Source organism: Scyliorhinus torazame, chromosome 6 (assembly GCF_047496885.1).
Source record: "Scyliorhinus torazame isolate Kashiwa2021f chromosome 6, sScyTor2.1, whole genome shotgun sequence".
Classification (NCBI taxonomy): domain Eukaryota; kingdom Metazoa; phylum Chordata; class Chondrichthyes; order Carcharhiniformes; family Scyliorhinidae; genus Scyliorhinus; species Scyliorhinus torazame.
In genome coordinates this window covers 233,709,247-233,732,136 of record NC_092712.1, presented here as the reverse complement: position 1 = coordinate 233,732,136, position 22,890 = coordinate 233,709,247, and the positions used below count along the sequence as shown (strand labels likewise).

The 22,890-nt window shown below is 47.9% G+C and overlaps 1 long non-coding RNA gene across 1 annotated transcript in view; it reads left to right on the top strand.

Annotated features, from left to right (window-relative positions):
* Window positions 1-19,674, top strand: part of LOC140425785 (uncharacterized) — a 78,217-nt gene extending 58,543 nt beyond the window's left edge. The window contains exon 3 of the long non-coding RNA XR_011948004.1: window positions 18,376-19,674. This is a non-coding gene — a long non-coding RNA (uncharacterized lncRNA). The remainder of the gene's footprint in view (window positions 1-18,375) is intronic.
* Window positions 19,675-22,890: the final 3,216 nt, after the last annotated feature.

The following is a 22,890-nucleotide window of genomic DNA, read 5'->3' as shown; positions in this document are numbered from 1 at the left end:
GAGTTGGCACGGAGGGGGTCCCCAGCCGTCGAATCGGCAAGCCAGGCCGCCCACGACGTCGAACGCATCCAGGCGGTCGATTACTTCCCGACCCACGGCCCGGACGACAGCGGCCGCTTCCCGCGCTTTTCGCGGTCTCCCGCGCAGGTGCGCGCCACAAATAACGGCCACAACGAGGGACGCACTGCGCAGGCGCGCCCACCGCAAGATCGCACTGCGCATGCGCAGTGGCGCAACGGACGCCGTGACGTCATGACGTGCGGCAATTGTGGAGCTCTACATTTAAAAGGGCAATGTCCTGCAAAAAACCGACAGTGCCTCAGATGTGGCAAGATGGGCCACTACGCAGCCCACTGTCGTTCGGCTCAACCCATGGATCCGGCGCATCCTCGACAATCTCGCAGACAAGTCAGGACCGTCCAGCCCACGCATCAAGACTTCCAGTTAAGTGATGCAGATGACCAGGATGCCTTCCGCGTTTCCGTCATTGATGTCAACAAGGTCAATGCCATCAATCCAGCCGATGAGTGGTGTGCCACCCTGACGGTCAACCCGAACTCGTCGCAAGCCCATTAGACTGGACTTATAATACCGTTCATATGTTTAACAAGTTGCACAATTTTACATGATAACCTGTTGTTGTTTATCATTCCAGATGTCGTCTGACTGGACAACTGTTCAAGTTTTTTTTTTTTTTCTTCTTCTCTCGTTCGCATTTATGTTATGTTATGTTATGGTACAACTTGGTTCATGTGACGCACCCGACATCGCCCCATGTACATAGTTCCGTCATATGCACATGCTGCACACGACACACACACACTCTTAGATGCACTCACGACACGATCATATTTATTACCACGTAGGCACATATCTTTGTAAAAAGGGGGGATGTCATGATATTCAAACACACACATCATGATGGACACACTAACAGGCAAATCAGAGTACACAACACCACAACCAATCACAGACAAGAACACCAACCACATAAAAAGCACGAGCACGACACCTGGTGGTCAGTAGGTCTGGGGAGAAGGGAACAAGAAAGAGCTGTTAAAACATCACAAGCAGGGAACCCCCACGTGCAGAGTGCAAAGACCAAACTGTAAATAGTAAGTTTAAATAAAATAGCGTTGTACCATATACAACCGTGTTGGCTCATCTGTGTGTCAGAACACCCAACACCACAGGGACCAGGAGCTGAACTATACAGTGCAATGAATTCACTGACCCTCCCACTTCCCCCCCCTCTTCCCCCCTCCCCCCCCCCCCAGCCATCCCCTCAGCTCCCCCTCCCCTCCCCCCTCCGGCGAAAAGGATGCAAGGAGCCCACTGAAGGGAGTACCAGTTGCCCTTCAGGCTTTGGCAGTTTATAGGCTCAAGGGAGGATATCAACAGCTCAACTGGGGGTGGGATACTCCATTGGCTGATACAGAAATCAGGAAAGGCAATTGGGCAGAGAATTGGTCTTGATGCCAAAATCGTGACCAAATCACCATTCGCCGGTGCCTCAACGGCGGCGCCAATGCATTCTACTCCACGCATACAGTAAACAGCATTTGCATATCATCAGCAGGCCTGACCTGGTATTCTCCAGGGTCTCCACAATTCTCCACCTCCATCGGGCATCATTCCCGATGGTGAGGTTCACTTGTACTTTTAAAAATCGGGAAACAGGCACCGTGCCTGTTGAGGGGGAGAGAGGAGGTATGACACGCAGAGGCGTGACCGTGGGTTGCCAGTCATGCCACCGGCCGGCGGAGGGGGTGGGAGGGGGGTGGTGACTAGTGGACAGACCGTGGGGCCAGTGTGACCAGGTGTCCAGGCATGGACCACCATTTCCATGGCCTGAAAGGTGGCCATCTTTCTGCATTTCCCACAGACCACTCACTTGGTCCGTGGCTCTGCAAAGTGAGACCAGCCCTATGGATGTCCTGACTCCATCACTCCCCATACTGCAGCCCCCACCCTCCACCCCACCACCCCCACACCCCAGCCTCCGCTATACCTCCCCTCCCTAACCAGCGCCACCTGCCGGCAGTGCATCATGTGTCCCACCCAAGGCAATGTCTCTACAAGGGTTGCAGGACGGGGGCCATGGAGCGTACCACTGGCAAGGGCAGCACCAGCCAACTGTACCCCTGGCAGCGGGACGAGTGCTAGTGCCAGAGCACCCCAGAGTTGGGTGAATAAGCAGTGGGAAGATTGGCCACTGGATTTAACATACTGCCCTACATTCAGACCGGTCGGTAGGGGAATGTTAAATCCCACCCCAGGAGTCTGCAGCAAACATGCCTGAGGGAAGACCCCAGAAGACCCCTCGGTTTGGTGAAATCTCTCTCTTAGTTCTCTGCCAGGCTGCCCAAGAAAAGGTACTTTTCCCAAAAGGTGGCAAGACGGGACTCCCCCTTCCTGATGTGGAAGCCTGGATGGAGATAGCAGCAGAAGTCGGAGCCAGTGGGACCAGCAGCACTGAAGTGCCACAAAACTGGCTGTGCCAAGGTGATTCTTACTTATCGTTCAGGTCATTGATCCTTGCAATTGACAAATCGCCACATGGAATAGGATTGGCCCCATGAGCCCTGCCATCAGCACCTCCTGTTGTTGCATGGCCACATCTAGGTGGCAAGCATCTGTCTACCTTTGACAGCGCCCTTCACATCCCATGAGAGGTGATATATGAGGGAGACATCTTGGAATCATTGGCCAGAAAATGTCAGCTGCATATATGGTTGGCTGATCTTTGTTTGAAGATTCAGTTTCCACCTTCGACCTGCAGGAGAATCATGCCCACAAAAGCAGAGCGAGGGCCAAGACCAGTGTTGGAATGGTTAATGCCTGCAGAGGACGAGGCCCTCGAATTGGCAAAAGTGCAGGGCAGCTGGTCAATCAAAATAGCAAAATTGGAGCATGAGCGAAGAGTGAGGAGGCTGTGAGCTCATGTGTCAACCTGGAGTTGCAGCAACAGGTAAGGGAAAATCTGGCGGAGCTGCCAGAATTCATGTGTATTCATGTGCAGATAATGGAGGAGTCCATACAGGCAATGAGTGCTGCCATATCTCAGGCATGTATGTGCATTGCTTCCTCATTGAGAGGTTTGTGACCCTAATGGAGAGCCAGATCCAGCAGACCAGTCAGTGGATGCGCACAGAGATGCATGCCATTGCCTTAAACCAGAGCTGTAGCCAGCAGTGATAAGGCGAGAGGGGAACAAGGCACCTGGAGTCTCCGCCGGATGCTCCTCCGTTTCTGTGATGTGATTGGTGCCATTATGCAGCTTGAAGGAGGAGAAGTGACTGCCTTCCACACCTGGGGAACTCTGTCAGAGTTCTCAGAGTGTGGAGAGCATCACTTCATCCCCTTTGCCAATGATCACAGCTCCAGTAGCCATGATGACACAGGAGGGTTCCTTCACCTCTGCTGGGGTCCTCCACACTTCACGCAGCTGGGAGATGGGCGTCATGTTCATCCGAAACCATGGGGAAGCTCCGAGAAGTCTGCCTCCAATTCAGTTTCAAATGCAGAGATCACACTTCAGAATCACTCATAAGGATATGAAGGAAATTATCTGGACGCACCACAGGGTCACAGATGTGAAGAGTTTGAACATTTTAAGGATTGATAGTAATGATTCAATAAATTGTTGTTATATATTGAGAAGTGGGTGATTAGTGCAGTGAATGGTGTCTTGTAACCTCAGTTGCATGCCTGTGTGAGGGCAGGCTGACAGTATCCACATCACCTCAGATATGGCAGTGAGCATGGAGAGGCTGAGCGTGAGGTGATGTTGAGTAACAAGTGGAAGGAGATGGATGCCAACATGGATGGAGGCCTTTTTGGCAGACAAAGGGCATTATGATTGCAGAAAGAGTGTGTGAATTAGGATCTCCTGTGCCTCTAGCTTGTGCGTTTCCCAATTGCTCTGGCTTCCAGTTCAGGAGATGCATCATCCTGTCCTGCCTGTTCCAAACCCTCGAATCTTCCTCATCAGATAAGGAGTGACACTCATCTAAATCCTCTGGTTGCAAGGCCTCCCCCATCTACAGTGAAAAATTGTGCAGAGCAAAGCAAGTGACTGTGATCCCGGAAACCCTCACTGGAGCGTGCTCCACCCATGGACCCAGGCAATCTTAGGAGGCCAATGGCTGTTCGGTCTACCAGAGGCAGAAATTGTAGTGTTCTTTGATTGCTGCTAAATGTTTTTCATTGACATCAAAAGTATTTAGTGGGTACCCCTTGTCCCTGAAAATCCAGTCCAAAAGGTATGCACGGGTATTGAACAGCTGTGGCACCTGAGATTGTCAACATTTATATGCACCATGATGGCTTCCAGGGACTAGACACAGGCCTGCAGGATGTGTTTTCCATGGTTACATACAAGTTGCATGTTAATCAACTGGATGCACTTCTTGTTTAAGGGTGTCTAATAGCCATGTGCACTCATTCAGTTATACCTTGCACATGGAGGTGTGGTAGTGCACAAACATTCCAGTCTTCCTGAACAATACATTGGTGACGTCCTTTATGCAGTAATGAGCTGGGGAGTCACTGCACTAGCCACTGTAGTAAAACATCCCAAAGTATATTGCAGAAGTGTGATTGAATGAAATCTGACACGAAGAAATATTAGGAGATAATGGAGCTAAAGACGGAAAATGCAGGAAAAAGCTCAGGAGGTCTGGAAGAATCTGTGGTGAGAGCAGCAGAGTTAATGGCCTGAATTCTCCAGACGTTGCGTTCACTTTTCCCACTCTTCGGCATTCCCGTTGACTGGTTACAGCAGATCTTCCTTCTCTTCAATTTAGGTTTTCAATTTGAGGTTTTCACAGTCGATTCATGCAGATTCTGTGTACAGCTTTTCAGCTTTTCTGGGCAAAACACAAGGGAGAGAGCAGCGACCTTCCTCTGGAAGTCCAGCAGTCCAACTATCCTTCCCCTGGCTCTCTGAAAATCATCCCACTCAGGAAGGATCCAATCATCGCATGTTACCGGGCAGAACATGGCCTTTTGATCAATTGATTCGCCACCAGCCAAACAATCGAACCGAGTCCCACCAATCCTTCAGGTACCAAAAAGTCTGAGTTTTGCTGTTCAACTGTTAGCACAGTTTTGTAACTTTCTTCCCCTGCTTGGCTTAAAGGTGTATGCCCATTAAGGATCCGTGAATCAAAATATTAACAGCAAAAATAAAGAAATGGAAAATAAGAGAATCAGCAGGCAGGGCCCTCACATTACGCACAGGAAATTTTCACAAATTACAAATGAATGACTGATCAGACGATATAGTTTTGCTGTTATTTTTAAAAAATAAATTTAGAGTGCCCAATTCATTTTTTCCAACCAAGGGGCAATTTAGCGTGGCCAATCCACCTACTCTGCACATCTTTGGGTTGCCGGGGCGGGGAGAATGTGCAAACTCCTCACGGACAGTGACCCAGAGCCGGGATTGAACCTGGGACCACAGCACCGTGAGGCAGCAGCGCTAACCACTGCACCACCGTGTTGCCCTTATTTTTGCTGTCATTAAATGGGAAGCAATGTTGGCCAGGCTACGGTTAGAATTCCCATTATCTTCTTTAAACGGTAGCAGAATATTTCACATGTGCTGGAACCGGAAGAACAGATCTTATTTGAAAATCTTATCCAAAAATTGGCACTTCAGTCGATGTAGTACTTTCTCAGTACTGCCCTAAACACTGTCAACTTACATTTAATGCTTTTACTGTCATTTTGGAAAGTTATAAGTTAAGTGATGTGAGACAGAAAGAATTTCATTTCTACATGCCTTATCCTGTACTTGGAGTACTACAAAGTGTTGTACAGTCAATGAAAGGCAGTTGCCATTGTCAGTCAGGGGAAAATATACATTGATATACATTAATTTCTTCACTAAATTATCTTAAATGCTGTAAAAGTACAATGTAAGACTAAGGGGTAGATGTCGTACTACACCTATAGTTGCTTTGTCTATTCTTTATATGTTATCTAAAAGCAGGTTTTTGCACAACTTGTATTGAAAAGAAGAGGTACGATGAGTATTTTAAATCTAAACTCTGGTGTAATTATGTAATTACTTAAACCTAAATTAAAACCAATCTCCATAACTACAGATCTGCATGTTAGTTGAGATTCTTAGCAGAATGTACAATATTTATCCTACCCAAAGTGCGAAACTTGATTTACAAACAACATTTCCAAGGGGAGAGATATTATGAGGGCTGATGAATGGGTTTCAGTTGATCCTGAAAAGAATGTATGAACCCATATCTGAACCCCATGTCAAAGGCAGCCTATTTCCACCTCCATAATTTTGCTGACTGTTTCCACTACAGCTCCCCTGCTGGTGAAATGTTCCTCTGTGCCTTTGTTATCTCTTGTCGTGGTTATTCCAATGCACCACTTGCTGGTCTTCCACATTCTACCTTGAGGCCATCTGGAACTCTACCGCTCATGTATGAACTCACACCTAGTCCCTTTCCCCTATTATACTTGTGCTCACTGACCTGTATTGACTCCCAGTTAAGGAATACCTTGATTTAAAAATTCTCAACCTTGCTCTGATATCCCTCCATCACCTCATGCCTCCTTTTCGGTGTATTTTTCTCCAGCCCTGCAACCTACTAAGATAGCTATACTCCTCCAATTCCAGCTTTTTAATATCATAAATTTTATTTGCTCCACCATTGACAATTGTCTCTTCATCTGATGAGCTCTAAGCTCTCGAATTTCCCTCCTAACCCTCTCTGCTGCTTGTTACAACCCTTGGCTAGTGCATGGTCAATTCCAGCCCCACTCGACCCGGAGCCACAACACAAGTGAATTAACCAATAATTCTCAGAAAAATACCCAAAGTCTTTGACCCTTGGCTGCCCAATAATTACAGTCACCAGGTTTGTAAATATGTTGTAAATGTAAACACAATAACTGTTTATTTATAACAAAAACTATAATGACGTATGTTGCAAATACAACCGGTTAACTATTATCTAATTCCTAATTCCCCACTTTAACTTGTCCCGCACCCTCCACACACTCACAGGACAGAGAAGCATGGTGGTGGCAGGGGCGGGGGAGAGGGGGGAAGAAAGGATAAAAACAAATCATAAGAAAAAGGGAAAAAAATAGTCTTTGTTTCAGATTGTGATTTCCAGCATTTACTCCTCTTCAAATCTTGCTTTCAGTTTGTGGTTGTATTGTAGGTTCATTCAGGTCACTGTAGTTTCAGAAATACAGCACTCTGTTACCTTTCTGGAGAGATAGAGAAGGTTATTGTCTTTGTTTGCAGTCTGTAATGATTATCCTGTAGATCCATTTATTTGGGTTCTCTGCAGCCCTAGGAATACAGCCTTTCTGGAGAAAATACGGAGGAGAGTAGGATCTGGTCCCTGTGCCATGATGAGTCAAACTGAAACTCCTTGGGACTCTGAAAATCATTCCACTGGGATAGGATCCAATCACCATCTGTTACCAGGCAGAGTATGGCCTTTTGGGCCAATTCATTGGTCACCAGCCAATAAATCAAACCGAGCCCCGCCCCATCTCTCGCTCTCTGGTGCCGACAAGTCTGAAGCTCCTGTTGTGAGCTCTTTGATTCATCTTCAGAATTTCTGTTATAATCTTCTCATTGTCATAGACTTGCTTTGTAGAGCGTTCTCTCCTGTAACTTCTGAATTCTGCTGCTTGACTTAAAGATACATGCCCATTAATCATCCATGGGTCAAAAATAAGAACGGCAAAATAAAGGCCAGGAATAAACAGGAAGGATCCTTACGTGCTCTTCAAATCTTTCTTCCTTAAGCACATTCCTGAATATGAATTTATTTGACTCACCTATCATCGAATTTCCTTACATGGTTGATTGTGAAATTCTGTTTGATTCTGTGAAGTGCCTTTAAAGACACTGTAAAAAAAGTACATTGATGATTTTGAAATAATATTCAAAACATTAATTTTTGAACTTAAAGCTTGCCCTTGCACTTTATTTACCACATGAACTGCAGTGGTTCATCATCACCTTCCCAAGGGCGATTAGAAATAGCAATAAATACTGGCATTGTGGGTGACGCTCACATCTTGTGAACACGATTGAATATTCCAGAAAATTTTTATGTGCGGTTATTTTGATCAAAATAATTCAAAAGCAAGTCTATGAGAATGACAAGATTATAACAGAAACTCTGAAGATGAACCAAAGAGCTGACAACAAAGACTGGCTATCAACAAATGCATTAACAGTTCCATCTGTCAATTAAAGGTTTAACACACATCCTGCAGGAATGTAATTATACAAATCCATGGGAAATATATAAAGGCAAATGCGGTGTTTAGAATGTTATGACTACTGACGAAAATCTAAGGTAATGTCTCAAATACTGAACAAAACTTCAATCCTGCCATTGGCAAAAAGAAAAGCACTGGAATCTCAAAACATAAAAAATAACTCTGAAATAAATCTAATAATCTAATAATCTGTGACTTTTACATTGCACTGCTGAGGTGCAAGAGATTCCTTTACTAGAAGTAACACCTGCTGTATTTGTTCATGAGATATGAGTGCTGCTGGCAAGGGCAGCATTTGTAGCCAATCTCTAATTGGCATTGAGAATGAGACTAAATGCTGACGCCAGCGTAGTGTGTGTGGACTTTCACGACAGGAAATTTGGCGCCAACCCCTCACCGATTCCGGTGCTGGTGAGGGGCTAGCACCGGCGCCGAGTCAAAGTCCCGCGGATCATGCCGAAAACGGCCTGAGAATGGTCGGGTCCTGGACTGCGCATGCACACGGCTGATGATCTGCACCGGTCTTGCAATATAACATCGCACTGGCCGTGCGCGAAACCTAATCTGCCAACCGCGACCCCACAGCCCACCCCCTGCCCATGCCCTGGCCACCCCCCACGAGACCCACCAGTCCTAGCAGAAGCCTATCCAGCCAGCGGTACGGATCCTGGCCAAGTGACGCGGCGCTGGACACAGTCCGCAGCCGGCACACTGGCTGAGACCACACATGTCCCGCGTCGTCGGGAACTCGACCCATCCTGGGCGGAGCATCGCGGATGGGCCAGCCAATTATGCACCAACAGCGCCGAAACGGCATGTGGTGAGCATCATGATGATGCCTATTTGGATGGGGTACGGAGCATGGCGGACCAGCATCAAACCGATTTCGGGGTCCGAATCCATTCTCCGCCCGATCGCCGATCACGTTTTCGGCATCGGGCTATGGAGAGTCCCACCCAGGACTTTGTTCGTAGCTGAGGGCTGGAAAGGGGGCAGGCAAAGTCCGCCCCAGATTTTACAATGTGAATCCAGTATGCCCTGAGTTTAAACTGCAGCATCAGGAGTGGGAAGAGGCACCCGCTCACTGTAAGCAGGTGGTCACGGTCAGAACCATGGAGGATAAAGCAGTGGGATAGTGGAGAGCGGGTTGGACCTTCTGCTAATAGGTCTCATGGGCTAATGACAGAGGAGAATGGGGAGGTTTGGGAAGACTCCATGCTCCATTTACACTGAAGGAAGGCCATTAGATGAAATGGGATCAAGCTTATCTGAATATGCTGTGAGTGATGGTGATCAGTTTCGGCCAGAACAGAGACAAACCCCTGGAAACCAGGGGCCAAGGGGTGAGGGCGGAGGAGAAGGAAGACTCCAGACACTCCATCTGATGCGATCTTCACTAGTACAATCCGTCGCTCTGCCAACCCTCACTTCCCATTCTCCTGTGTTTTGCCAACATGAAATGGAACAACACAAGTCAGTTTTAGTGCAACAACTTACCCATTGATTGATTAACACTTCAATATTATTCACATCATAAGCACACAAGTGAATCACACAGTAATATTACCAATTCGGTGGCCTGCACTCGCAGCCACACCCATGAGGTGCTCACACTGTGGACGAGAATAAGTTGGAGGCTGACTGCTTGGTAGTGACTGATTGGGCCTGAAATGCCCTTGGTACTCAGTCACAGTGCAGACTTGTGAGGACAACAACTCCATGAGTTGTTCCTCCGGTGACTCTGAAGGGGCAGCTTCTGTCACAGAGCATTACTCCACAGATGCTTCACCCTTTAGAGGAACGAAAGGAATAGATAAAGATCACAGAGTCCTAGGAGGGGTGGCACGTTTAACTCCATCGACCGCCTCCATAGTTCATTCATGATTGTTACGACACTCTGGGCTAGTGTGCGGTCAATTCCAGCCCCACAGACCCCAGAGTCACAACACAAGTAAATTAACTAATAATTCTGAGAAAAATATCTGGAATCTTTGGTCCTTAACTCTCCAATAAATACAGCCACCAGCTTTGTAGATTTAAACACAACTGCTGTTTATTTATAACCAGAGCAAATATGAAATATACAATAAACACAGCTGCTTAATGTCGAGCTCATACTTGACGCCTCTCTAACTACCCCACCCTCCACTCACACACACAAGTCAGACAAACACAGAGCGGGAGAAAGGGGTAAAAATAATAAGAATTAAGGCCAAAGGATAAGAGTTATTGCTTCAGATGATGAGTTCTTCAGTGCACTTTCTTCACAGTGTGAGTGTTTTTTAAAGTCTCTGGCTTACAGCCCATAATGATCCTCCTTGCAGTTAGCAATATCCTACTCACAGATTTTCCAGGAGAGTTTTAGACCAGACTGTTCTGCAGAGAGGGTTATCAGATTCAGGGGCGTCATTCTCCAACCCCCCAGCGGGTCTGAGAATGGCCGTTGGCCGCCGTGAATCCCGCCCCCGCTGGTCGCCGAAGTCTCCGGCACCGGATATTCGGCGGGGGCGGGAATCGGGCTGCGCCGGTTGGCGGGCCCCCCCACTTGATTCTCCAGGCCGATAAATTGCCTGTCCCGCCGGCGTGGATTAAACCACCTTTTGAATGGCGGGACAAGGCGGCGTGGGCGGGTTCCGGGGTCCTGGGGGGGGGCGCGGGGCGATCTGGCCCCGGGGGGTGACCCCACGGTGGCCTGGCCCGTGATCGGGGCCCACCGATCCGCGGGCGGGCCTGTGCCATGGGGGCACGCTTTCCCTTCCGCCTCCGCCACGGTCTCCACCATGGTGAGGCGGAAGAGACGCCCTCCACTGCGCATGCGCGGGAAACTGTCAGCGGCCGCTGACGCTCCTGCGCATGCGCCGCCCCAAGGTGTAATTTCCGCGCCAGCTGGCGGGGCAACAAAGGCCGTTTCTGCCAGCTGGCGGGGCGGAAATTCCTCCGGCGTCGGCCTAGCCCCTCAATGTTGGGGCTCGGTCCCCAAAGATGCGGAGCATTCCGCACCTTTGGGGCGGTGCGATGCCCGTCTGATTGGCACCGTTTTGGGTGCCAGTCGGCGGACATCGCGCCGTTTGGGGAGAATTTCGCCCCTGGTTTCCGCTTGCATCAACATGTTCTGCAGAGACTTGGTTCACACAGTGATCATTTTGGCGAGAAATTGCTAGTTATTTCTGGAGAAAACAGAGCGGTAAAAGCGAGCTTTTCTCCCTTCACTGCCAAAAGTGCAACAGAAACCTCTTTTGGTCTATGAACCATTTTGGTGGGAACAGAACCAATCATCACCTGTTACCAAGCAGAGCACTGCCTTCTGGGCCAATTAATTGGCCACCAGCCACATCAGTCAAACTGAGTCATCACTGATCTGTCCTGCTACTGAAATTCTCTGCTTGCATTACAGGCACAGTACATTTACGAGTTGCATTGCCTCAAAGTCACAGGTCCATTAATCATCCATGAATCAAATGTGACAGCAAAAAGAAAAGAAAGGGGAAATAAGGGAATAAACAAAGAATACATAGGAACAAAGAGAAAGTACCCTTATATGATGCCTGAGTTTGCGAGAGAACACCACCAGCTGAACAGTATATTCTCTGTGTATTCCCTTATTTCCCCGTGTGTGTATGAGTGTCTCACATTGTGCATTATCTGTCCCCCAGGAGAAGGCGGCCCATGACCGCCAGGAGAGAGAGAAAACCAAAGGGGGCCTTCTGGACCTGCTGGACCCTCGCCATTGCGGAGGCTGTGCCAGCATTTATTGCCCATCCCTAATTGCCCTTGAGGGGCAGTTAAGAGTCAACCACATTAATGTAGGTCTGGAGTCACGTATCGGCCAAACCAGGCAAGGATGGCAGATTTCCTTCCCTAAAGGATATTACTGAACCAGGTGGGTTTTTACGACAATCGACAATGGTTTCATGGTCATCATTAGACTTTTAATTCCAGATTTTTATTGTATTCAAATTTCACCATTTGCAGTGGCATGATTTGAACTTGGGACCCCAGAGTACCCTGGGTCTCTGGATTACTAGTCCAGTGACAATACCACTCGGCCACTGCCTCCCATATGGGACAACCAAGTGAGTCCCCAATGTGCTGCAATGTTCCTATCACACATAAGTCAACCACACCTTTCCCTCCCGCAATCTAGTTGCAATGAGTCTTGTCTTGGGTCTTTCAGAGTCACCACCAGACAATGAGGAACCGGATGGTGTCCCCTGCCCCCAGTCACAACACCGTGGCCCGCCAAAGATCAAAGTGGGACCGTCTGGGCCCCTCGCCCCCAGCCCCAACCCCGCAACACCCAGTGGTACATCAGGTAGGGTAGAAACCCCTCGGGTGGCGGACGGTCGGAGGGCAGCAATGCCCCAGAGTCTAGCTACTGTCCAGACAGGTCTGACCAACGGAGTTGGTCATCATCATCCACCGCTCCATGGACCGGACCGTCTGATGCTGCCTACCCCGGGTCAACACACTGTGGTGTAGCTGGTGGGACACTTGGAGGGGAGGTGGTGGTACTGGTACTGGGGTGTGGGGGATGGGGTGCAGGGAAGTGGGGGGGGATGGTATTCATGGGGGTGGGCGCGGAGGCGTTGTGGGGTTGGGTTGAGACGGTTGAGCTGCCGGTGGCCAGGCTCCCTAGTTATAGAATTTACAGTGCAGAAGGAGGCCATTCAGGCCATAGAGTCTGCACCGGCCCTTGCAAAGAGCATCTGACTCAAGCCCACACCTCCACTCTAAGCCCGCGACCCAGTAACCCCACCTAACCTTTTTTGGACCCTAAGGGCAATTTATCATGGCCAATCCATCTAACCTGCACATCTTTGGACTTGTGGGAGGAAACCGGAGCACCCGAAGGAAACCCACGCACACACGGGAAGGATGTGCAGACTCCGCATAGATGGTGACCCAAGCCAGGAATTGAACCAGGGACCCTGGAGATGTGAAGCAACAGTGCTAACCACTGTGTTAACAACCAAGTGCATTCCCAATGTGCTGCAATGTCCCTATCACACGTGAGTCAACCACACCAGTTGACGAAACTGGTGTCAATCATGTTTCCCTATGCGCACACATTGTGCGGAGCCACCTGAGTCTGCCCAGGCCCCATGTCCTGTCAATCCTGACCCTCCTCCACATCCGCCTTGTCGGACGTGGCATAGCGTTCTTTCACTTCTGCCTCCAGCACATTTCCCCTCTGCTGTGTGATTTTGTGGAGGACGCAGCATGCCACCATGATGTAGAAGATCCTCTTAGGGCTCTAGGATATGGAACATAGAACATACAGTGCAGAAGGAGGCCATTCGGCCCATTGAGTCTGCACCGACCCACTCAAGCCCTCACTTCCACCCCATCCTCGCAACCCCATAACCCCTCCCAACCTTTATGGACACTAAGGGCAATTTAGCATGGCCAATCCACCTAACCTGCACATTTTTGTACTGTGGGAGGAAACCCAAGCACCCGGAGAAAACCCACGCACACACGGGGAGGATGTGCAGACTCCGCACAGACAGTGACCCAGCGGGGAATTGAACCCGGGACCCTGGCGCTGTGAAGCCACAGTGCTAACCACTGTGCTACCGTGCTGTCCTACTGCAGGGCCCTTACAAAGCGGTCCAAGCGCCAGAGCTGCGCCTTCAGGATGCCTATGCACCGCTCGAGAACGTCTCTGGTCGCTGTATGGCCGTTGTTATAGTGGTTTTCAGCGTCAGTCTGAGGCCTCTGGATAGACATTATCAGCCACAACCACAGCGGATAGCCCACGTCGCACAGGATACAACCCCACACTCAGGGAGTGGCACCTCGGAAGTGTCTTACACCAGTCGCGTGTGCCAGGACAAAGGCATCGTGCACGCTACCTGGATAGCGGACACAGATGTGCATGATGTGCAGCCAGTGGTAACGCACCAGCTGCACATTGGGGGAGTGAAACCGCTACCGGTTTGTGAAGGGGAACCCCTCATGGACCTGTACTCATAGGAGGACATGTGTCCCGTGATCACCTCCTGGACCTGAGGCATGCCAGCAATGGCACAGAATCCCCACTGTCTGGACAACCTGGTGGGCTCAGTGCATGCAAAGGCAATGTATTGTGCTGCCCTGGCATACAGGGCATCCATGAAGGCAGGATGGTGATGGCGGTGAAGCCCGCTGCCCGGACATCCTGGTAGGTGTGGTCCACAGGGTGCTGTATGTACCGTCCGGCATTGCAATCAAGGCATCCGTGACGGCAAGGATGCTCCTGTGCGCCGATGTCGGGGAGATGCCGGACAGGTCCCCACTCGGCGATTTGGAAAGAATCCGTCGTGTAGACGTGCAATGCTACCGTGACCTTGACGACCACCAAGGGGGGCTGTCCTCCCCCATTCCCATGCGGTGCCAGGTGTGCAATCATATGGCAGATGTGTTTCACTGTCTTCCTGCTCATCCGCAGTCACCTCCTGCATGCCCGGTCTGCAAGGTCATCAAAGGACATGCGGTCGCAGTAGACACGTGGCCTTATCAGGCGCCTCCTTGGCATCACCTCCTCCTCACCATCCTGTTGGGTGGGCAGCCCTGCAGCCTGAGCGGCTGCCACCATCTCCTCTGCAGCCCGCTCCTCTGTGCACCGTTTTATGGCACTGCTCTCACTGGGGGCTGCCATCGGTATGGCCCTGGGTGGTCCCCCAGTGGGTGTCGCCGGTTCAGTGGGGTGCTCGATGAGCGGGGTGGCATTCGCCCATGTGGTCATTTTCTCTTCGAACATCCAGGGGCCGGGGTGGGTGGCCAGCGAGATGGCTACCGTAATGGTGCTCGGTGCATGGGCTGTCCTGTCAAGGGCTCTCCGGCTGCTCCGCATGTTCCCTCCCCCTTCCTCTCCTCTCCCCGGCCCTGGCAGGGCAACCTCCCGCCCAACGCAGAAAGCACGGTCGGTCTCCCTCACACCACCTCCTACCTCCTCTCGCAGCCACCTTAGTCAGCACGCCACCTTCATGATTTTTTATACCACATTAGAAATACGCCATTGGGAACTCGGCCCATCTGAGACGCAGAATCGCTGAGGCCCCGGAGAATCGGTCGTCACGACCGATAATTAGATGCACTTCCGGGCCGCGCGTCGGGGCCGCGATGTCATCAATCTGGAGAATGCTGTTTCGGTGCGGAACCAGCGTCAGCCCCGATTTCGGCGTCTGAGCCGATTCTCAAGCCGATCACGTTTCGCTATTTTGCCGTTATCCCATGGAGAATCCAGCCCCCTAGAAAATATTGTAGCATCAGTTTACAGGATTTTTTTAATGATAGCCATGAACTTCACAAGACATGTCAGTCTGCAAGAATCTGAACGAAAAAGAGAGAGAGCTGTCTCTATTGTCATCATCCAGAATGTGGGTGGGAGTTTGCGTTTGTATTGAAGAGACGGAATTCGTGGATTAAGATAAATCTGAAAGATTCAACTCACCTTGGCTGGAGGGAGGAAAGGCCAGAGTATCCCTAACTGTGACAGTCATTTTGGGGATTACCAGTTATTTGGCATTCAAAGGAAAAAAAGAAGCAACCAATCAGAAGCTGATGGAGGGATTCTGAAATAATGGGGCTATCTCCCCATGCCGGCGTGAAAACCGGCGCCAGCCACTCCGGCATCAACGGCCCCCGAAAGTGAGGAATTCTCCACTTTCTCGGGGGTTAGGTTGACGCCGGAGTGGTTCCCGCAGCTCCAGCCGGCGTCAAAGGGCCGGCGCGAGTTTGCGCATGCACGGAATGGTCGGCGTGATCTTGCGCATGCGCAGAACGGTCGGCGTATTTCTGGACATGCGCGGGGGTTCCCTTCTCTGTGCTGGTCCCCAGGCAATATGGCAGAGTCCTACATGGGCCCGGCACGGAGGAAAGAAGGCCCCCATGGAACCAACCCGCCCGCAGATCGGTAGGCCCCGATCGCGGGCCAGGCCACCATATGGGGGCCTCCCTGGGCTTGGATCCCCCTGCCCCCTCCCCCAGAATGGCATGATGGCCATTTGGCCCATCGGGGCCCAGAGAATCACCAGAGGGGCCGCTATCAACAGCCCCCGACCGGCGTGGTGGGAATCCCGCCGGCCCCCGAAAAACGGCGCCAGAGAATAGGGCAGCTGGCGTCCCGGCGGCGGGGCGGGATTCGTGCCTCTCCCCGGGGATTCCCCGGCCCGGGGCAGGGTCAGAGAATCCCGGCCTGAATTCTTGATTTTGGACTGGTTGCCTGAGCATGAAGGACAGAGTAAAGTATAAGGGTGAAGGAGGATTTTCAGATGTTTTGAAAGTTAAATGTGGAAACGTTTCTGTATTTTAGAGTCTCAGTTTACTGCTGAAATAGTGTTTAGTCAATGTTGCTTTTACTGTCACAGTAAAAGTATTAAAACTTGAGATTATGTTGTGTAATCCTTCCAGTCACTGGAAATTTAAATTTCCTTTTACCAGTTATCAGTCTCAAGGGGATCACAATATTATTTATGTAGCAGTCATAATGTTCAGCTATACACTTCTATATTTTAGGCATATAAAGGAAAAGTATGAAACAAAAGGCAAATTAAAAAGCAGGCACCAAAAGGCCAAATTTCTCACTGCATTTACTATTAGAAAGAGAATTATTTTAGGTATCATTGTCAACGTAATGGACATGTAGATTGAAAATAAGGTGCATGAATATTTATTTTTTAAAATTATTTTATGGGATGTGAGCATTGTTCACATGTTCACAATTGAGGCCAACAATTTGTTGCCCATATATTACCCTTGAAGTGAGTAGCTTGTAACACCACTTCAGAGAGAAATTAAGAGTCAACCACATTGCTGTGGGTCTGCAGTCACATGTAGGCCCGACCAGGTAAGGATGACAGATTTGCTTCTTTAAAGGGCATTAGTGAACCAGATGAGTTTTTAGAATAATCAATGGTAGTTGTCATTGTTACCAGTACTGAGACTAGATTAATATTACAGATTTATTTACTAAATTTAAATTCCACCAGTTGCCATGGTGCGATTAACCAATATTCACAGAGCATTTACCCGTTCTGTGACTTAGCTACTACACAATCGTTGCTCCTGGAATTTCTACATTTTGAGTAATTTGATACCCTGGCTTGATTGGAACTTTTGACCCAAGGCCAATGAATGATGTCCTTTGGGTGAAATAAGAATGGAGGTGTTTAAGAGCATACCCACATTTTTATCCACTTTGTGCTTGCACAGTGAAGGGTTGTTAAAATGACAACTGCACATTCTGTGAGTTTTGCTGCCTTTCCAAGGGTTGATTATCTATCAATGTATTTTCTGTGGAACTGGAAACATGAAATGGGAGCAGATGCCATCTCATTAGGGCCTTGGCTGCCTCACCTGGTTCCCTGCTTTCTTTAGTTTCTGTGCCAATGCAGTATGTATTTAATATTCTACATGCCAGACAAGTCTCACAAAGCTTCTGGAGTGTTTATTCACCCCACAATATATGCCTTCTCCAGAAATTGAATGCTGCCTCTATCACTTGAGGAATGCGGCATTGTTTCATGAAGCTGCAGTTTTTGTAAAACAAATGCAGATTTCTGGTTGGCGATTTTTTTAAAAATACACAACAAAACTTTGAGCCTTCTCAAGACAACAATATAACATGTGTTGACATTTTCCATGCTGCTGCCTTGCTTCCACTAGATCATTTAATGTTGGTAGCATGCACCATTAAAATTCAGTAATTGTCTTGTAAGAAAGGTCCTACAGCATGTTTCTGCTGAAATGGTGACAAAACTGCCTCTGGAAAGCTTGTTGTTATCACTTAAAAGGATCGTAATTCTTGTTTTGCTCATCTCAGTCTATATTCTCATTACTATCCCCAAATAAATATTTTACATCATTGTCTATCTGATTGTCATCACTTTCTCATGAATAATGTCATCCTGATTCATTTATTAACATTATAATTCTGTCAACAGTTAATGATTTAATGTTTGCTCAACTAATCAAACTGGTCAATTCTGTATGTATTAAAGAAACTATTGTATGTTAAGATTCCACTTAAAGATAACAACGTCAGACAAAACTTAACTTGATTAATTGATTGTGTAATGAGACATGTGAAAACCCTCTTTGTTTCTACAGGGCAGGAGAGAGGGTCCACTATCTGTGTAGCTGTTGTGCTGTGAAACTTTCAGTCAGGATGCAATGCTTCAGGTCAAACCAAAGGCAGCAGTAGGCTGGAGTAAAGACTCTTCATGCTGCTGCACATTGAATGGAGACCAATGACCGCTGAGAGAATCATAAACCTCTCAGTTTGATGATCAACTGAGCAGTAAATTAATTAATCATCATTTTATGCCTCATCAAGCACTTTGCTGAGGCTCGCAATGGGAGCCATACAAATTATCCAATGAAAAACTGATTGTTTTGTTTAGCTAGGTGAGTGTTCCATGAACAGGGGAGTCTTTGACAAGCTAATAAATATGTCATCTGTCTGTGTCAGTTGCTGTAAGGTCTCTCCACCTGTAAAATAGTAGAGATTTGCACAGCATGATGGGAGGTAACCTGCACTAAAGAGGATCAAAAAACAATGGTTTGTATATCATTACATTCCCATTGCAATGTGCATTATCTGTTGTGATTTGTTGACCCCTGAGGGGATTAACCTAGTTTATTCATAAGAAAGCCAAAACTATGATCATTTAAAATTGTTTATTAGTTATAAATGTTATAGTCAAACTTCTGTTCGTATTATCAACATAATTGAGCTTTCATTTACATTACAACTTTATTTATATACATATTTTGTGTCTATTTTTATACACACTTCAAGGGGGCTGATTCATTGCCAAAGAATGTAACACATTTCCTCTTTTGCAAGCCCAGTGTCAGCATCAAGCACTTCCAGGTCAAGTGTGGCATGTAGCAGATGCAGAGTAAAACATCCTTCTATTCTGTATGAACAATCAAAACCTTGAAAAAGCATTCCCTACGGCAGCATGGTAAACATGTTTATTTTCACACCAGCCATCCTAAGGGTTCTCCAAGATTGCCTATTTAATGCAATTTGCACCTTTACTGTACGCACACACCACTTAAGAAATGAGATTACCAACACTCCATTCACATTGGACCCTTATATTCAGCAGAGAGAAGATATTTTCATTCCATCTGCCTGGGCTGGATACAAACCAAGGTCCCAGCGATGAAAAGACTGATTTCTAGCCCAATGTGCTGCTGATCCTCCTTCAAATCACCTTTATAATAGTCAGCATTATAGTCTGAAAATTATTTTTGGTGATGGAGCCTAATGCAGTTTTATGATGTCCAGTATTTTAACAAAGGAGTGAATCAATCTGTTTATTTTAAATAGTTTATTGTCTTCACTAAATTAGCAGGCTTTATCATATGCATGCATTGCATATATTTTATATGTTGTATCTAATGTCACCAAAAATAAATCAGGCTTATAATATCACATTTAATTTTAAAGTGATATTGTTAGGAGTGACCACTGCGCAGACTTTGTAGAGATGTTTTCATACTAGGATACCTTCTATCATGTTGTGTGGCACTACCACCATCGGATAGAGTCAGAAAAGATCAAGTCGCTCAAAACTGGGCATCCATGAGGCACTGTGGGCAATCAGCAGCACAGAATTATATTCTAGCACAATCTGAAACTTTACTCTATCATATGATAATAATCTTTATTAGCGTCACAAGTAGCACGGTAGCACAGTGGTTAGCACAGTTGCTTCACAGCTCCAGGGTCCCAGGTTCGATTCCCGGCTTGGGTCACTGTCTGTGCACGTTCTCTCCGTGTCTGCGTGGGTTTTCTCCGGGTGCTCCGGTTTCCTCCCACAGTTCAAAGATGTGCAGATTGGCAATGCTAAATTGCCCTTGGTGTCCAAAAACAGTTAGGTGGGTTACAGGGATAGGGTGGAGGTGTGGGCTTGGGTAGGGTGCTCTTTCCAAGGGTCAGTGCAGACTCGATGGGCCAATTGGCCTCCTTTTGCACTGTAAGTTCTATGATTCTATGATAAGTAGGCTTACATTAACACTGCAATGAAGTTGCTGTGAAAATCCCCTAGTCGCCACACTACAGTACCTGTTCGGGTACACTGAGGGAGAATTCAGAAAGTCCAATTCACCTAACAAGCATGTCTTTCGGGACTTGTGGGAGGAAACCGGAGCGCCCGGAGGAAATCCATGCAGACACGGGGAGAACGTGCAGACTCCGCACAGGCAGTGACCCAAGCTGGGAATCGAACCTGGGACTCTGGAGCTGTGAAGCAACAGTGCTAACCACAGTGCTTCCGTGCCGCCATCAAACCAAGTAATCAACTTGTTTCTCGTGTGAGGAGTGCAGGAGAGCATGTCAGCAACAGCACCGGGTGTACCTAAAATTGATGGTTCAAACCGGGTGAAGCTGCAGTACCGCACTACATGCATGCTAAACAGTGAAAGTGGCATACGCTAGAGCAAAGCGATCCCGAACCAATGAAACAGGTGAAAGCTCTGAAATTCGGCTACAACCATGCATGACCGGGGTGAACAATTAAACAACTACTGGTAGGCGGAGGATGCGGGTCCAACAATAGTCCCATCCTCAGTGATGGAGGAGCTCAATGCATCAGTGCTAAAAACAAGGATAAAGCATTTGCACCGATCATAAGCTAGAAGTGCCAAGTGAATGATCTATCTCAGCCTCTGCATGAGAACCCCAGAAACACAAATGTCAGTCTTCAACCAATTTAATTCACTTCACATGATCTTAAGAAATGGCTGAGTGTATTAAATACTGCAAAGGCTATAGGCTCTGACATCATTCCAGCTCCAGTATAAAAGACTTGTGCTCTAAAACTAGCCATACCTCTAGCCAGCTACTCCAGTACAGCAGCAACACTGACATCTACCCAGCAATGTGAAAAATTGCCCAGGTTTGTCCTATACACAAAAAGCAAGATAAATGCAATCTGCCCAATTGCCTCCCTTTCAGTCTATCTTCAATCATCAGCAAAGTGAAGCAAACAGTCATGATACGGTGCTATCAAGCAGCACTTACTCAGAAATAATCTCTACACTGATGCTCAACTTGGATGCAGCCAGGGCCACGCAGCTCCAGATCTCATTGCAGCTGTGGTCCAAGCATGGACTGAAGAGTCAAAATCCAGAGGTGAGAGGAGAGTAACTGCCCTTGACATCAAGGCAGTATTTGAAGGAGTCTGGCATCAAGGAGCCCCAGGTAAATTGACGTGAATGGGAAACAGGGGAGAATTCTTCACTGAATCATATCTGCCACAAAACCAGATAGTTGCGGTTGTTGGAGGCCAATAAATTCAGCCCCAGGTCATCGCTGCAGGAGTTCTGCAGGGTAGTGTCCTAAACCCAACCATCTTCAGCTGCTTCCCTCCATCATAAGGTCAGAAGTGGGGATGTTTACTGTCATGGGAGTGTCCCTTTAAGAAATGTTTTTGTCTTATCGCATGGCTTCAGTGATGTCATTGTGTGGGTGGAGCTGGGCTGTGGCTCTGTAAATTTTTACTTTTGCTTTGAGTTTGGAGCTGGTTTGCGGCCCAGTGGGTTTTACTTTCGTTTTGAGTTTGGACTGGTTTGTACTGCACAGATTGAAAGAAGGGTTTCTCTATCTTCATTTTTAAAGCTGTTTCCAGACTGCTTGATAACTTAAAAGAGATAATTGTTTTCTGGAAGGAATTCAAACCTGCTGTTTGGAAAGGAAACAAGAGTATCAATAACAGTCTTATTACCAGTAGGAGTGCCGTGTGCTGGGCCACACCTTTGAAAATGGGGCTCTGGTTTTTACTTGGATCTTGTTATTAAATTGGAACAGTTAAGGGGGAGTCATTAAAGGTTATACATAGATTACTGTAGCTGTGTGGGTATTTATATTTGTAGTTGATAAAAATTCTTGCATGTGTGTATTTATACAAATGTTAACTAAATTCGTAGAACAAAGCTTGTGTTTTTTGATTAAAAGCGCCTAAGAACTCTGTTGACTAATAGCTGAAAGGTAGGCTCATGTGCCAAATTCGATAAACAGTTGTAGGTCAAGTGAACTCCATGATATACTTTAGAATTTTCTAAACCCTGGCCCATAACATGACTGAAGATTGTGAAGAGTGAAGCACCATTCGTAATTCATGAGATATTAGAGCAGTCTATGCAGGTATGCAGCGGGTTCCCCAAGGTTCATCTTAGGCTGAAAAGTGCAAAGTAACATTCATGCCACACATTTACCAGACAATGGCAATCTCCAACAAGAGAGAATCTCACCATCTCCCCTTGATATTCAACAACATCACAGTTACTGAATACTCCACTTCAAAATCCTTGCGATTATGATTGGGCGGCACAGTAGCACAGTGGTTAGCACTATTGTTTCACAGCGCCAGGGTCCCAGGTTCGATTCCCGGCTTTGGTCACTGTCTGTGCGGATTCTGTATGTCCTCCCCGTGTCTGCATGGGTTTCCTCCTGGTGCTCCGGTTTCCTCCCACAAGTCCCGAAAGACATGGGGCGAGATTCTCCGACCCCCCGCCGGGTCGGAGAATCGCCGGGAGCTGGCGTGAATCCCGCCCCCGCCGGTTGCCGAATTCTCTGGCACCGGATATTCGGCGGGGGCGGGAATCACGCCG